This window comes from Otolemur garnettii, unplaced genomic scaffold, assembly GCF_000181295.1.
Source record: "Otolemur garnettii isolate 467f Iridium unplaced genomic scaffold, OtoGar3 scaffold00056, whole genome shotgun sequence".
Lineage (NCBI taxonomy): Eukaryota > Metazoa > Chordata > Mammalia > Primates > Galagidae > Otolemur > Otolemur garnettii.
In genome coordinates, this window is record NW_003852451.1 from 10,906,823 (window position 1) to 10,924,562 (window position 17,740).

At 38.8% G+C, this 17,740-nt stretch overlaps 1 pseudogene; it reads right to left on the reverse strand.

Moving 5' to 3' along the window:
• Positions 1-2,061: 2,061 nt before the first annotated feature.
• Positions 2,062-5,276, reverse strand: LOC100957855 (annotated as a pseudogene).
• Positions 5,277-17,740: the final 12,464 nt, after the last annotated feature.

Genomic DNA, 17,740 nt, shown 5'->3' on the forward strand with positions numbered 1-17,740 from the left:
CCCCACACTGTACCCCAGAAGTGCATTAACGTACATAGTTACCATTCAATAAAAAAAAAAGAGAGAGAAAAAAAGAAATAGTGAAAGAGACAATGGAAATTTCTGAACTTTATGTCACGTTAAGTGTATTGAGAAAGAATTAAGCATTCTTCTCCCTTCCAGCTTATTTACCCATTCCTACATTCACATTATGGACTCTGCCATTACCTATGACTGCTGCCACCAAAAGCATTGCTTCAGATAAATCATTCATTAACACTCTAGCCATTCCAGGTAGCTTAAAGCACCCCCATCGTGAGCATAAAGTTAACCCCAATTCTTCCTGCACTCAGTTCATTGACTTCTCTACTCTCTATCAATCAGCCTTCAACCTTCTTCACTGCCCTCTTTATCCAGCTTGTATTCCATATCCTGTCACATCAGTAGCTATACTGTCATTATCCTAATCTCTTTTACCCATTTGTTTGACATCGCACTTATCTGGAAAAACTGAGCAAAAGTTAAACTTCAATATCTATCTTTTCTCTCCGTGCTATGACGAATCCCAGGGACACAGAAGAAAATCCTAAAATAGCAAAAATTTGTAGTACAATAAATTCGTGGCCACAGATATTAAACAAATCAATCCTCGATACTGCAAGGCATTCCTATTATGTTCCTCTTCTCAACTAACTCTTGTATTCTCTTATGTCAAGCATGGTCACTTTCTTCCAGAGCTCTGACCCCACAACCCCTTTTCTCTGTATAAGATGATCTTGTCTCTTCCTTCACAAGGAAATAGGTGCCATCAGCTAAGACGTTCCTCAGTTTCTGCCTATCACATGCTACAAAGCAACCTGTCTCTATACCGGTCTGTTCCTTCTTCCTTCTAGTTACATTACAGGTTTCCTTCCTTTAGTAGAAATAGTTTATACAAAAAAAAGTCTATCTAAAAATGTTTCCTCTGCTCCTTGTATGTACTTTTGCATCTATAGTCACTTCCTAATGTAGTTAAATCTGTTTCACATTTTCACTACTCCACTCAAATAATCTTTGTCCATGTCACCAATTCCTATCCACTGCGTTCTGGCTACACCATTTACTTTGGAAGAGTTGGTTTAACTCTGAGCTTTAGCTTTTTCATTGACAAAATTAAAATAATAAGATCTGTTCTATATGGTGCATGTGAAGATGAAATGATACAATATAAATGGATTCTTTACGTTACTAAGTATCAAATTGCACCAATTTATCATAAATTAAATTTGAAGACCATCTCAGGTTTAAAAACGAAAGTATATAAGTACCTGACTCTTTTTAATTCCACAAATACCTAGCATCCCAAAGTAACATGTAAACAAATCCCTGTGTTGCTCAATGAAATCTTCCCAATCTCTACAACAAAGTAATGGTATTGGATTGAGTATATGTTTTTCATGTGTGTTACGGTTTCATTAATTATATTGTATTACCAATATAGCAAAGAAGGAAATTTTTTTCAACTATTGTATTTATTTAAAACAAATTGACAGGTTCAAGCATCTGTCTTCAGAAAAGCCAGCAGCGTTTTTTGGAAACATATTCAAGTAAGATTTGGCCTAAGCCCTTAATACCTTCCTGCACAGCCATGCAGCTAAACAACCCTTAGGAGATTTTAACAAGGGAGAAGACCACGGAGCAAGTTGTACTTTTCCCTGGGATAATAGAAACAAGGTAAAGCAAATCCAGATCTTTTTGAATGAATGGCTGTCCTGCAAAATACACTTGGAGCTCTATAAAACTAGAGCCACTATCATATATGCTTATATAGATATATACTTCTTACTTTTAATAAAGTCTCTTGCTTGCTTCAAAACTTAAGGATGATCTTTTCCCTGGTCAGTCATTTCAAGGGAACAATAAATAAAGTAGAAAAGGATGAAATGTTTTGCATACTTCTGTGGAAGAACAAAAAACATGTATACTTTGAGAGGTTCAGAAAATTCACTGTACAGAATGAACAGCTTACAGATATATCGGTGCAAGTTTTCTTGGCTGGGGTATTTAAATGCAAGAGCTCCTCGAAAACAAGAAGCCACATATTCATTCTTGTCCAAATCCCTCTCTCTCTCCTATTGCAAAAAGTTTTTCCTTTAGTTGTTCATAATTCTTATATGGTGGTAGATCCAAGTGATTGAAACATTTATGGCCTCGGTTGATGCCTGTGGCTCAAAAGGGTAGGGCACCAGTTCCATATGCCGGAGGTGGTGGGTTCAAACCCAACCCTGGCCAAAAGCTGAAAAAAAAAAAAAAAACATGTATGGTTTCTTGGTAACCAGGTGTCTTTGCCAACTTTTTCAATGCAAAACTTTTGAGGCCCATTACTTCCCATAAGCTCAGCAAATCCTCCCAGAGGTAAACGACAGGTTCCAGTGACAAACTGTAACAGTCGCATTCTTACTTCATTGTCTGTCTCTTTCACAAACTGCCAAAACCAAATGATTTGCTGCTGTTTCTTGTATAGTGTGAATGAACAGTATTTCTCTGCCAATCTGCCAAGTCAATCCCCTGCATGCCACACAACATAACCTCTAATTTTTTCGTCAAAGTACTGTAGCCATTGAAGAGGAACAACTTCATTAAAACCATCAAGGAAAGCTTTGGCCTGTTTTTGTACTCCTCGAGAAAAATGCCATTCTGTCATTAAACCAATGTATTCATCTTTGTTTTCCTCGGTCACCAAGATATTGGAACCTCCCAACTTGAGGTCACTGTGAAGTAATTTTTTCCAAAATCTCCATGTTAACAGAAAAGTACATCTGTAAGCTACATTCTTCAATTTTGTCTCTTATCCAGATAAGGGAGTTATAAAATCCAGTGTCAGTAGATTCCAAATCCTTAATAGTAAGTTTTTTACTTAGCAGTCACTTATAGAATGGTAAAGAGAAACCAGTATCAATAAACTTTCCATGAAATAGCGCCATAGCAATAAAGTGACCAATGAAACAGAAGTATGAAAGATGGTCTGGATTAATGGTTGATGCTTGATTTATTTGCAAACAATAGTTGTTCTTGCCTGCATACTCAAATAAGCAATACATTGGGTTCAAAACTTCGTGTGAAAACTAATAAAACCATTCTCTTGCCAGGCCACCATAATCAAGTCCTTCCTCTCCTCTAAATACTACATATAGTTGCCTCCTCAAGTCATAGGGTTTTTTTGTTTTTTTTTTTTTGAGACAGAGCCTCAAGCTGTCCCCCTGGGTAGAGTGCCATGGCATTACAGCTCACAACAACCTCCAACTCCTGGGCTCAAGCGAGTCTCCTGCCTCCGCCTCCCAAGTAGCTGGGACTACAGGAGCCCGCCACAACTCCCGGCCATTTTTTGGATGCAGCCGTCATTGTTGTTTGGTGGGTCCAGGCTGGGGATTCGAACCCACCACCTTAGGTGTACGTGGCTGGCACCTTAGCTGGTTGAGCTATAGGCGCCGAGCCAAGTCATAGGGTTTTAATGCCATAATTTGTTGGAAGGAATCTTCAAACAATGTCTGTCAGAACGCATAGATCTTTACATGACTGGGTAGTGCATTAGACTGGCACAGATAACAGAACTGAGCAAGTTTCCACCTAAAGCTGTGCTCACAAGCAATTTGTGGACCACCTTTAGTTAGGGATGACTTCCCATTGTGAGGATCTTGAATGTTGTTGTTCTTGCATTATGATCAACAAAGTACCTAACCCCTTCACAAGTGTCCCTAATTTCCCACCCTCCTGGCAGGGGTTCTTCCTTCTATAACCCTTGAGTTCTTGGATCTTCCCACTGGGTTGTTCTGTGTTATGATTCACAAAGTAAACCCTGTCTGGTGAATACTTCTTTTCCTCAGCCTGGTGGCAAAGGTCCATATGGGTCATTTTCTACAGCTAACATTGAAGTTGACTAGAGGTATCGCTGGTTGAACTGTTTGCATAGCGCCTGAAATTGGTCCTGCTAAGATTGCCACTGTTCAAAATTCCGGACAGATTCCATGGTAGGCTGCCGCCATGTTGTTGCTCTGGTGCAACAAACCTAAAGAAAACCCTTCCATGAGCATCAACTCTTCATTCCCAAACTGGAGGTAAAGATTGTGGTCTCTCCCAGTGGTAGTTCAGGAGTTATGATCCATGAGTAGGTTCTATCATGAGGATCTTTCCTCTGTTCCCATCCTAAGGGCAAAGTCTCTGTGTTGGCATTTCCAGACTGCTGCTGCACAGGTTCCGCGCATCCATCTGGCTGTGTTAATTTGGCTGCTTCAAAAGCACAACTATTTCCAGAATTAGAGGTGTCATAGTCTAATACACTTCTAACTTCAGCTCCCAATTCTGCACTGCTGTAAGGAATATATTCATTGTTTTCTGAGGAAATCTCTATTTCTTGAACTAGAGGATCTTGGACTGTAATTCCAGTGCAATTTAAAGACAAGGTGTTTCCTTCAGAGATCATTGGAGTCACGGTGGCGGAAGCATTATCAGTTGGTGCAAATGACGATTCTACCTTAACAGCGTCAGTGGCAGGCTCAGATGTGAGTGGTTTGGGAGCTGGTGTATTTGGGGGTCTGGCAGCAACCTCACATGGAGATGAAGATGTGTTGTCTCCATTAAGTACATATGAACTGGATGAGTTTTGGACCGATGTGTTTGCAGGTACATGGTTATCTATTCCATTAGCACCCTCAGCGGCCACCCTGGTAGTTGTCCTTGCTGAAGGCTCTCCATTTTCATGTAAGGCATCAGCATTTTGCTGTACTTGTATGGTTGGAGATGAGCTGCAGTTGGTTAGATTTTCTTGCTCAGTCACCAATCCATCGAGGACAACTGTCAATTCACCAGTTTGCACTATGCCATTCTTGTTTTCCAAGGAAAGTTTAAGTGTTTTTTCACTGTTTCCAATTTTCTATTGTGTATTAACCGAATTTGTTTCAAATCTGTCACTGCTTTTCCTAATAAAGCGTCTGCTTTTAAAGTGTGATGAGTCCAAACTCGAAATCCCAATTTTGTCTGTGGGGTCATATTTACAATTAGTAAATTTTGGATTAGAAGAACCACCAGATTTTGCTGTTTTCTTAATTTCTCCATCTACAACAACTTCTGTATATATTGCTGTTCCAAACCAGTTCTTTTTTTCTTTTTGGTGTGGGACTACTTGTAATTGTAACCTCCCACTGTGATGATTTCTAGTATCAGACCTTGGTGAAGCAGTGGCCATGTCCCAAAATTCAGCTAAAACAATGTATCAGGAACAGTGCTAAACACTGGGGATACAAAGATCAGTGAGACACAGTTTCCTCCTTCAAGGAGCACATAGTCTGGTGAGGAGATAACCCTGGCGCCGACTCCCAGCAGCTGGGCAGCCACTGCAGCGGCACCTCCTGCAGCGGGCGCCTCTCACCCTTCCGCGCCCAACGTCGCTATCTGGCAGCAAGGTGTGGCAGCGGCAACAGCCACCCACGCATTGGCCAGGCAGCCCAGGCCACCGGCAGACACTCGGAACCCACACGCTGATCCAGCTGACAACCGACCCTCCCCCACTCCCACCCCAGCCACGCGCCCATAAATGGATTTTTTTTTTTTGAGACAGAGCCTCAAGCTGTGTCCCTGGGTAGAGTGCTGTGGCATCACAGCTCACAGCAACCTCCAACTCCTGGGCTCAAGCAAGTCTCCTGCCTCAGCCTCCCAAGTAGCTGGGACCACAGGCGCCCGCCCCAATGCCCGGCTATTTTTTGGTTGCAGCCGTCATTGTTGTTTGGCAGGCCAGGCTGGATTCAAACTTGCCACTTTAGGTGTATGTGGCCGGCGCCTTAGCCACTTGAGCCACAGGCGCCGAGCCCATAAGTGGATTTTTTAAGAAGATTTCCTGAGGTGAAGTATAAACTCCATGTTATCTATTGTTAGTAGTAGCAGCAGCAGCAGCAGCAGTGTCATCATAGCTCACAGCAACCTCAAACACCTGGCGTCAAGTCATCCTCTTGCCTGAGCCTCCTGAGTAGCTGGGACTATAGGTGCCTGCCACCATGCACCTAGTTTTTCTATTTTTGGTAGAGACAGGGTCTCACTCTTGCTCAGGGTAGTCTCAAACTCCTGAGCTCAAGCAATCCACCCCAGCCTCCCAAAGTGCTAGAATTACAGGTGTGAGCCACCACGCCTGGCCTCTTAAGTCACTCTTGGAAAAAATTTTACTTCCTGTTTGGGCTTTTCTGGAAACTGGAGGCTGAGCATATATTTTTTTGACACCATAATGTTCTGCATTCTCAACCTGCCCTGAGAAATTCAGAGACTGTAGAGTTTAATCATTTGGTGCAAAACAGATGTGAACTGTGCAGAATATATTGCAAGCTCCTGAAGGACAGAAACCATAACTCATTCATCTGTGTACCACGTCATGGAAGAGGATGCCTAATATATACCAACCCTCAATAAATGTGCTTTGAATAGAAATAATATTGGAGAGAACAGGCTGAACACCCAACTTGACATTCACTAAAGTAAGTTTTCATGCTTAAGATTTAAACTGATCGTTAAAAGCCTTTCTTTTACTGATTAAGCATCCTATTTGCTAAAATGCTGCCTTTCCTTTTCTCGTTGGGTAACATTTAAAGTATTTCCCATCAGTCCTTTATAGAAAATCTATCCCTTGAAATAATTAGTATACTTATCAGTCTTGTTTAGATGTTGCCATTCCTAGTTGGCAATTTCCATTTTAGGGCATCAGCAAAAGTCTTTAGAAGCCATTACAAATGAATGCAGGTTTTTGAATCAAAGATAGATCAAGTTCAGCCAGTGGAATAAAGAAACTTATTTTTCCACTGAGTCAGAATGAGGCACCACTGAATTCAGCATACTATATACTGTCTGAAACCTTTACATACAACCCTTAGTTTGTCCCTGCAAATGACTTACGTACTGGGGGAAGACAGATAACTGGAACTTAAAATAACACCAATAGGTTTTCTTTCTTAGACTCTAACTCACTATTGTCATTGAAGTAGGCCAAAGTATGTGTGAACATACAGAAAAAAATAATACATTTTTAAATGAAATTCCAAGAATATAAACCAGATAAAAATGGAGCTGGCCTTACAAAACAGCCATTGACTTAGGGTACGGATCAAGGCTGAAGCAGCTACCATCCCAGGATGGGATGACATCAAAGATTTCAGAATACAATGATGCAAGATGCTTCATCTTTTTCTATGGCATGCTCTCTTACCACATGCTGCCTTGGAGTTTGGGATGCAGGTAGAGGAAAGCGATGTACCTGCCAAGGAGGAAGTGAATAGGGGACGTGGTGAGAAAGGGAAAAAGAAAAAAAAAGATACATGTCATAAAAGCTAAGGCAAAGTTTTGCTTTTATTACAAAAGTAGAGAGAGTAGCCCGTAGGGTGAATGTTGACAAAAGACAAAGTAAAATGAGGATTTTAACATGTGTTTGGGTGATTTGTGACATAGAGCCCATTGATAACTTTAGTAAAAGCTGGTTAGTGGCATAGTGGGATGGCAGCTGGTTTGTTTTGGGTTGAGGAGTGAATAGAAGGAGGGACTTAGAAGTAGTGCGTGTAAGCAACCTATCTATAAGTTTGGTCCTACAGGGGAGAATAAAGTGGGTACTTATTTTTCTTTCAGTGAGAAAGAACTAAGCATGTATAAAACCTGAAGCAAATTGCCTATTTGAGAGTTAGATGTTGAAAATAATAAAGAGAAGGGGTAAATAATATTTTAAGTTCCTTGAATATAAAGGTGCTTAAAAAGTGGGAGATTATGAGATCTGAAGCTTAACTTGAGTGCCTAGCATGGGAATGAAGGATGGACACAGGTCCTGTATTAGGACAAAAATGAAGAAAGATAAAATGGGTGCAGTTCAGATAGAGGCAGAGTGTGTGAGTTTGGTAGGGAGACATAGAAGTTGCCTTCTGTGGCCTTCTTTTCCTTAACAAGTCAGGGAAGGGAGAGGTTATGTACAGAGTGACTTAGGGCAGGGTGAAGATTTGAAGAAAAATCTTGAAATAGCCTTTGTCAAGAAAGGGAAATCAGATGGACTGTAGAAATATGACAGGTTTGTTGTTAAGAATTTAGGGCCAACTTCGAGTCACAAACATGAATTCATATTAGAAATCACCTGTTCTGTTACAGGTCATAGCTTTTGCCTGTTGGCACAACTGGAGGAGGTAGACAGTTACATTAACGTATGTTGGATGTTTTCAATTTGATGCAATTAAAAGAAAAAACAATGTAAGGTATTTGGGGTATTGAAAAAGATGCTGTTGAAGTGATTAATTATGGGAGCCAGCTGGATAAAAAGAGAAATAAAGAAAGGGCAGGATTTATTGATTGGGAAAAAATAAAGGGTAAGTACTTTAGATGTCCCTGAGGAGGAAATAAGTGTTATGATAGTACCTAAACTATAAAGTTGAATGGAGAGATGGTTGTAGTAATAGAATGAGGTACTAGAATTAGAGATTTTGGATATGGATCACTTATGGATGATGACAATGTGAGAGTGTAGCTGTGCAGAGGGCTAATTGAGGAGAATGGAACTAGGAGGCCAGGATATATAGATAAGTCATCCATGTAGGCACTAATGTCATCCTAGGATGATGGAGGGACTTCGAATGGAAAGGAAAACTGGGAACAAGGTTCCAGTTCTGGAAATGAATAATCAGGATAGTTGATAGCAATATAGAGAAGGAGAGAATTTTAAACCTGGATGATAGGATTTTCATGATATCAAACAGATTTAATCACAGCAAAGAGTAGTAATAGTCTAGAAAAGGCCACAGAGAGCAGTGGTGACACAGACACTGTCACCACTTCCAGGTCTATCACTGGAGCAGTGATATAGCAAGATTATCGATTCTCAGGAGGGAGTGTAATCTGCTCGTGCCTTCTCTCCCTATTCCATGCTAGGATATGCCTAGAAAATAATAAATTCATAGTGAAACTAGACTATGTTTCTTTGTTCGGTTTTCTTAAATAAAATAACTACAAAATATATTTTTTTTTAATTTTGACCTCTGTCTTGTATTTCCATATACTGTTATCATGGAGCATACGTTGTTCCTATTACTCTGCTTGCTCACTTTAAAATACCTCAAGGAAAGTAGAAACCTCAGAAAATCCAGATTTCATACACTACTGGGACCTGATCAAACTAAAAAGCTTCTGCACAGCCAAGAACACAGTAAGTAAAGCAAGCAGACAGCCCTCAGAATGGGAGAAGATATTTGCTGGTTATGTCTCTGACAAACGTTTAATAACCAGAATCCACAGAGAACTCAAACCTATTAGCAAGGAAAGAACAAGTGATCCCATCTCAGGATGGGCAAGGGACTTGAAGAGAAACTTCTCCAAAGAAGATAGGCGCATGGCCTACAGATTTATGGAAAAATGTTCACCATCCTTAATCATCAGAGAAATGCAAATCAAAACTACTTTGAGATATCACTTAACTCCAGTAAGATTAGCCCATATCACAAAATCTCAAAACCAGAGATCCTGGCGTGGATGTGGAGAAAAGGGAAAACTTCTACACTGCTGGTGGGAATGTAAACTAATACATTCCTTTTGGAAAGATGTTTGGAGATCTAAAAATAGACTTAGAGAACTAAAAATAGACCTACCATTCAATCCTACAATTCCTCTAATAGGTATATATCCAGAAGACCAAAAATCACATTATAACAAAGATATACATACCAGAATGTTTATTGCAGCCCAATTCATAATTACTAAGTCATGGAAGAAGCCCAAGTGCCCATCAACCCAAGAATTGATCAATAAATTGTGGTATATGTACACCATGGAATATTATGTAGCCTTAAAGAAGGATGGAGACTTTGCCTTTTTCATATTTACATGGATGGAGTTGGAACATATTCTTCTTAGCAAAGTAAATCAAGAATGGAAGAAAAAGTATCCAATGTACTCAGTCCTACTATGAAACTAAAGCTATAACCCAATTATACCCCAAGAATATGGGGAAAAGGGAAAGGGAGGGCAGGGGAGGGGGGAGGCTGGGTGGAGGGAGGGTAATTGTGGGACCACACCTACAAGGGTACATGTGAAACTTACTAAACATAGAATATAAAAGTCTTAATACAATAACTAAGAAAATGCCATGAAGGCTATGTTAACCAGTTTGATGAAAATATTTCAAATTGTATATAAAACCAGGACATTGTACCCCATGACTACATTAATGTACATAGCTATGATTTAATAAAAAAAAAAAAAGAAAATCCAGATTTCAGTTAGACAAGAAGGTGAAAATATTTAGATAAATTTGAAGGTAGCTCATTATGGAAAAGAAAAAAATGTAGACACCATCTTTCACTCTTAGTAAAAATGTCACATGCAATAAGGTACCAAGTCCTTTTCAATTTTCTTTCTAAATATCTCTTTAAAGAGTATAATTCTGACGACCCTTACTGCCACCACCCCCCTTCAAGCCACCACCACCACTATTCTATAATTCTATTGCAATAACCTTCTCACTAAGTTCCCTGTTTCCATTCAAGTTCACTTCCAATCCACTTTCCATTCTGCAGCCAGAATGATCCTTTTAAAACAAAAGTGGTTTAAACTGCTTCTCTTTCCTCAAAGGGTTCAAGATAAAAGGTATTGCCCCAGTAACCCCCCCCACATACACATGCATCTCATGACCCAATTTAATAAACTATTTGTCCAAACATGTAAAAGTTTTCTCACCCTTGTGCTCATATTTCTGTCTTTTCTGGGAATGCTTCTCTGAAATTCTCACTTTCTGTGCCTGGTTACCTCCTGCTGTCCTTAAAGATTCATCCTCAGGTTGTCCCTCCTTCAGGAAGTTACCCCTGACAGGCTAAACCCAAAGGTCAAATTAGAACTTCTCATCCATTGTGCATTAACAAAACCATGGGATTCCCTCTACCATAGCACTATCAAACTATCTCACATCACTTATTTATTTGTCTGTCTTTCCAACAGGAATGTCGCTTTACAAATAGCACTCAACAGTTGACTATATAGGAATGAATATGAAGAGAAGAATGTGCCAGTTCTGGGCTCTAGTTGATAATAGCTTCATTTTCCCCAGAAAAAGTAGAGCACTATGTCTTTTTTAACAGAAGATTGTCCAATTATTGTATTGCCCCAAGTAGTATTCTTTGTTTTTTCTCTCATAACAAACAGAACTTTCCTTTACTTTATACAAATTGTAGTCACTAAGCACATAGTCTATTGTAAAATTATTAATGGTATTGACAAAATGCAATTTTCACAAGATGATAAGAGAGACTCAGCAAACTTACTATGGTACAGCAGTATAAGGATAGCATTTACTGTATAAAGAACATTCTGAGGAATACACACACACTTTTTCAGCAACAAGGTTAAGTAGGAAAGTCATTGGTACATTTCAAATTCCCACTTGCTCATTTTTAAAAAACCTTTAAATTTGAACTAAACAGACATACAGAAAAGTTTCAAGAATAGTATAGAGTTCTATCATGTCCCTCATCCAGCTTCCCTAATGTTAACCTGGTACGTGGCCATAGTATAATTATCAAAACTGAGAAATTTCCATTATTTAATTTTGAAATTGTATTGTAAACTAGCTATCTCATCATCTGAAGCTTTTGTCTTATTGATGGGAGGGTAAATTTTGCAGCTCTAGTTGAAATAAAAAGGAACTGAAATAGGTGACACAAAGAAGTGCTATCCTTTCTGCATTTAAAGTCATCAAACCTTGAACTACAGTACACTCGATTGCAAGAGGATCAACAAAATCACTTTCTGAAAGGAAACTAACTCTCATTTTAAAATTACAGAAATTTGGCCAAAAGAATACTAGAATAGGTCACAGGAGGCCTGGGAGGTAAGCTTCATTCTACCATCTATTAATTCTATCAACTTCTGCAAGGTTCAGCACTTCCAGAGAGGAGATCTTTTTTTTATTATTATTAAATCATAGCTGTGTACCTTAATACAGTCATGGGGTACAGTGTGCTGTTTTTATATATAATTTGAAATATTTTCATCAAACTAGTTAACATAGCCTACTGAGCTCCCTGACTTCTAAGGTCCCTCCTAACTCCAAAGTTTAATGACAAAGTATGAAGTAATTGAAATAGCAAGATTTAAACCAGTATCATACTAACATTTTAGAAGCCTTACACTTGACTACATTGAACAATAATGTGAGGAAGTTGCCTTTGTATCTAATTGGAACAGAATGGCCAAGGGGAATAATCATATTTATTTTATGCCCCTGACACACCCTGGTTTTCTGTTATCTTTCCTAAGGATTGACTTCTACTTTAATCTTTGACTGGTACAGCAAAATGAGTCCAAATACTCAGTTAGGATCCGAATGAAAGCATCCAATTTGGAAGACAAGAACCTGTGAGGAAATCAACCTTAATGTTTGCAATAAAAGTAAACTGAGTTTTTTCTTAAAGTAAAATGTAGGACAGCTCATAAAAATAATCATTGCTTTGCTCCATTCACTTTCATCCCCTAAAGCAAACCTAAATACGAGGTAGCCCTCCACCCTTAAAGAAAAAAGGAATGCATATAAAGTGATAGGAAGATGAAGAGTGGACAAAGGCAAGAGGAGAGATCTTAGTTAAAATCCATTGTGTGCATAGTATAGTTAAAAGAGAAGCACTATGCTGAAAGCAGTAGCACCTAGATGAAGGAAAATAAGTCAGGCAAATAACTACCATGTACATTCTACCTGAACACTTGTCTCCCATAGACTTTTGGCAGCCCTCAACACCAACTCTTTTCAGAAGAGCAGTATGTTACTTTGCAATGGCTGCTGTAACAAAGTACCTCAAACTAGGTAGCTTAAAATAACAGAAATTCATTATCGCTGGAAGTCTAAAATCAAGGGTCATACTCTCTCCAAAGTCTCTAGGGTAGAATCTGTTCCATGTCTTTCTTTTAGTTTCTGGGGCTGCCAGAATCTGTGGCATTCCCTGACTTATAGATGGGTGGTTCCAATCTCTGCCTCCACAATCACATGATGGTTCTTCCTGTGTATCTTTTCTCTTCGTATTATAATAGATATCAGTTATATTGCATTAGTACCCCCTTTAATTAGGTATAGTCTCACCTTGAGTACATGATAAGGACTCTATTTCCAAATAAGTTCATAGTGACAGGTGCTGGAGATCAGGACTTCAACATGTCTTTTGGGGGAACACAATTCAATCTACAATAATCAGGTTCCCAAGTTGGGGATATAAGAACACTTTCTCAAGGATCCCCCACAAAGGGGATCTGACCTTTACATGAAGGGGGTTGTAGAATTAGTATTTGTTCATTGAGAAAAAAATGCATTGATTCTTATAAACGTCTTCTAAGTACATGTTTTCAAATACATATCTATTTTATCATTTTCTTCAATTAATAACAGTACCCATGTGAATTTAGAGATCAGTCGTGTGTGGGAATGCAAGATAATCAATAGACCAGGCATTCTCAAACTACAGCCGGCAAGCCACATGCAGCCCACCTAGGACATTTATCCGGCCCGCCGAGTGTTTTTGCCACCACTGCCTGTCCTGCTTATTACTCAACTTGTCCCAGGGGCCGCAGTCTGGCTCTCCAATGGTCTGAGGGACAGTGAACTGGCCCTCTGTTTAAAAAGTTTGAGGACCCCTGCAATAGACAATAAGCTGATGGTCTGAAAACAAATGACTGAGTCTTGACTCAGTTCCAAAGGTGACATGTGACCATCGGCAAGTTCTTTAACCACTTCTCTATAGGTCTTAGGCTCATCTATGCCACAAAGGAATGTATTAATTGACTTTTAAAATTTTATATGACATTCACATAAGTTTATAAGAGAAAAAACATTTTAGGCAAGAACATTTCAGAAGTTATGTTCTTGCCAGATAAGTTCACGTCCAATTTCATAATAAAACTTCACCCCTGCTAAGATGATGTGTCAGCTTTCAGTATTTGGCAATGCTCTCACAGGGCAATTTAAAAATAACTCAATCAGGTAAATAGTTCAGGGCAGTAAATGCCTCATATTTTTTGTAACAATGTCCAACTTAAAAGTTACAAACTCAGTTTTTCCATAATTTATTTATCAATAACAAGGACAGGCCTGACAAGTGGCAAACAATGAATCTTCAGCTTATCATTGTCTAAACAGGACTACAACTAGTTGCTGCTTGAACTGAAAACTTCCTGATTAGACACCAAGTTGGTACAATATTTTAAAAAGCCTATTAAAATAGGCTTTCTTTGCTTTTCATTTCTACAAATTGTTATATTTGAATGTGTTTGCCATTTCTCATCAGAAATTTAAGCTCATCCAAAGTTTTTATATTCAGCATGCTCTAATTAAGACAGATGACATCCTTAGACAATTGAGGAATTGTATTAATTGACTTTTAAAATTCCTCATTGCATAAAACTTTATATTCCTCATTGCATAAAACTTCTGAAAGGCTACTAAAAAGATCAATCACTATGTAGACACCATTTATCAAAGACACTGTTGGTATTGGACAAAAATCTATGTCCCCATCCAGATTCCTGGAATTATCACTGAGTGGCTGTTTTCTCTTCCCAGTTCTTCCATCTAATCATACCAACAGATTTTTTCCTCTTAATTTCAAGAATTTTTCTCTGATTCACCAACTGTAGTACATGCCCACTGCCACCAGGATTTTCAGACCATCATGATTTCTCATCTAGGTTAATGCAAGGGACTAGGACTCCTATTTGATGGCTCTGATATTTTTTGGATTGATACTAAGAGTTGTACATATTTGGGGGTACAAGTGATATTTTGATACATGTATACAATAAATAATGATCAAATCAGGGTAATAGGAATATCATTATAACCCCCACCACCATCACCTACAATCCATTCATCATACATCAACCTGAATCATCTTATAAGATAGAAAGCTGTTGATGCTATTCCTCTAATGGCTTTTCATTGCTCTTAAAGTCTGGGCTCCTTAGCCATAACCCAAATACTCTTTATGATCTGACACATTCCTCCCACTTCAGCTTCATTTTCTGACCCTATTCCACTCCATTCATGACACTTAATACTCCAATTTCATTAAATTTCTTATAAACTCCCAAGTAGGCCCTGCTCTCTCTTCCTCTAGGCCTGTGCTTATGATGCTTGCTCTGCCCAGACTGTTGTCCTTTCCTCCTTCCCCTTCTATGGAACTCAAGGATGAATTTTTACTCATCCTTGAGGACTGTGCTAATACTTTCCTTCTTGACAGTCTTTCCTTACCTACCCAGCCCTACAAGTGAGCCCTTCCCTTGCTCATTGAGACATGTATTGCCCAGTATACATATGACCCTGTCACTCTCTTCACTCTGTCTCTGTACTCCTGGAAGAGGAGGGAATACTAGCGACAATAGGTTAATCTGTATGATACCTGCTTCTTGTCTCTTTGCAACAGTTTGAGTCAGAAAACAGGCCTCCACTTTCATTTCTTCTGACATTTTCTTCTACCATATAAGAAAGCCTGAGGATAGGTCCAACTTCACGTTTACCCTTTGTCTTGTTCTATATGCTTTGGTTTCTCTGGGACTGTAACCTTCACATTTTTTTAAATTTACTTTTTGCCTGTAGGTAAGCCAGGAAGCCTAAAGGTGTCTAGAGAGAAGGAAATGGCTTTCTACAAATTGAATAAGGTTCTGGCTATCTTCTCCTTGGAGAGTAGGCCTATTTATTGAGAACACTTTCACAGTATTTCACAAAAATTACTCTTCCCCTCCTCCTGCCAGGGCCAAAAGAAGATCCGCCTTGGTTCTCCTCTGTGATAACCTTATAAGATGATGTCCGACCTAAACATGCTACAAATCAGTTTCTCATCCTCAAGAGAGTCATGCTTAGCCCCCAACAATTCATCACAGTTCCCATATGCATTTCTTCCAGTTTATGGTTTCTGTGGTTTCTACTCAAGGTTAGAAAATCTTGCCTAAGGGCAGCACCTATGGCTCAAAGGACTAGGGCCCTGGCTCCATATGCCAGAGGTGGTGGGTTCAAACCAAGCCCTGACCAAAAAACTGCAAAAAAAAGAAAGGAAAAAAGAAAATCTTCCCTATGACTTATTGTATTTGCTTTGCTGTACAGATTTTGGGGGGGGGGGTAGTTTGCCCTGTAACCTCAGTTATCTGCTTGATTCTAAAAAAGTTGTTGATCTATAGTTTATAATCTGATTTGTTCTTGTTATTAGGACAAGAATGATGGCTTCCAAGTCTTTTATATCAGATTTACTTTAGCTGATCTCTATCACTTATAACCTGCTGACACACTATGTCATTTCTTATTTTTCTTATTTGTTATGTTTATTATTTAAATTTCCATGCTATATATAATTACCTTGGCGTGGGTATTTATGTATGCATTACTCAGTATTTTATTTCCAAACAGGGTCTGGCACAGAATAATCACTCAATAATTCTTTTCAAAAATGAAGTAAGTGAATTTTTTAAGTTTAGTATAAACTTGTTGTTGTAAACAAGAACTAATCCAGAGCCTTGAGTCTTTATATTTGCATTTAAATCAACAGAAGACAATGATTATTCATTCATAAAGTGTTCTTGTGGGGTGAAGGGTGGCCCATGAATAAAGTGACACTAAGGGGCCTCCAGGTTAATGATCTAAGAGCCATTATAGGCTATATTATGAACCATAAAATACACTCTCACAAGTGCAAAAGAAAGTAAACCGTACAAAATATGTTCTCAGATCACAAAGAAATTAAAGCAGATGTCTATGCCACTCATGTATTTGAAAAACAAACAACATTTTCCTAATTAATTCATGGGTCAAGAAAAAGAAGTTTCAAGGGAAATTTAAAATATTTTGAACTAAATAAAATGAAAATACAGCTTTACAAAGTTTATTAGATGTAGTGAAAACAGTGCTTAGAGAAAGACTTGAAGTATTGAACACACACATTAGAAAAGAAGAAAGATCTAAAATCAGTTATTTAAGTTTATACCATAGGAAACTAAATAATGAAGAGATACCTAAGCCTCAAGGAAGCAGAAAGCAATAAATGATCACAATTGGAGTAGAAATCAGTGAAAATGAAAACAAGAAATCAATAAACAAAATCAACAAAATCAAAAGCTGGCTGTCTAAAAAGATCAATAAAACTAATAAAACTATAACTAGGCTTAAGGAACAAAAAGAGAGAGAAGTCACTAACAATACAAATGAAGGAGACGTTATCGCTACGGATCTCATGGACACTAAATGTGTAATAAAGGGGTGGGGAGAGGGGCAGTGCAAGGTGGCCAAATAGAAACCTCCAGTGATTGCCTGTCCTTATGAACAACAAATGCAACAACTGTTTATACAAGCAAGCAACTTTAGAAGAACCAAATATCAAGTGAGTGATCAAAGTAGCTGATTTTAACATTATATAAAGAGGCAGTGAAAGGAGAAAAAAAGAGTCTTGCATTGCCCCTCCCTCATCCCCCTACAGTGCCACACCAGTGCAGCAAGTGGAAATAAATTATGTGTCTCCAGGGGAGGGACAGTGAAGTGATTCTGGGACTGTATATTGGAACTCAGAGGAGCTCTGTCACAGAAGGACACAGCACAAGGCAGAATTCTGTAGGTGCCCATGGAGGGAACATTTAGACCAGCCTGGATGGAGGGAAATTCTCCACCCTGAAACATGAGTTCTGTCTAGCCCCACCACCAGCTGACAAAAAGGTTGTCTAGAGTCTGAAACAAATTCATAAGGCAGTCAGGAAAGGCTGTGTA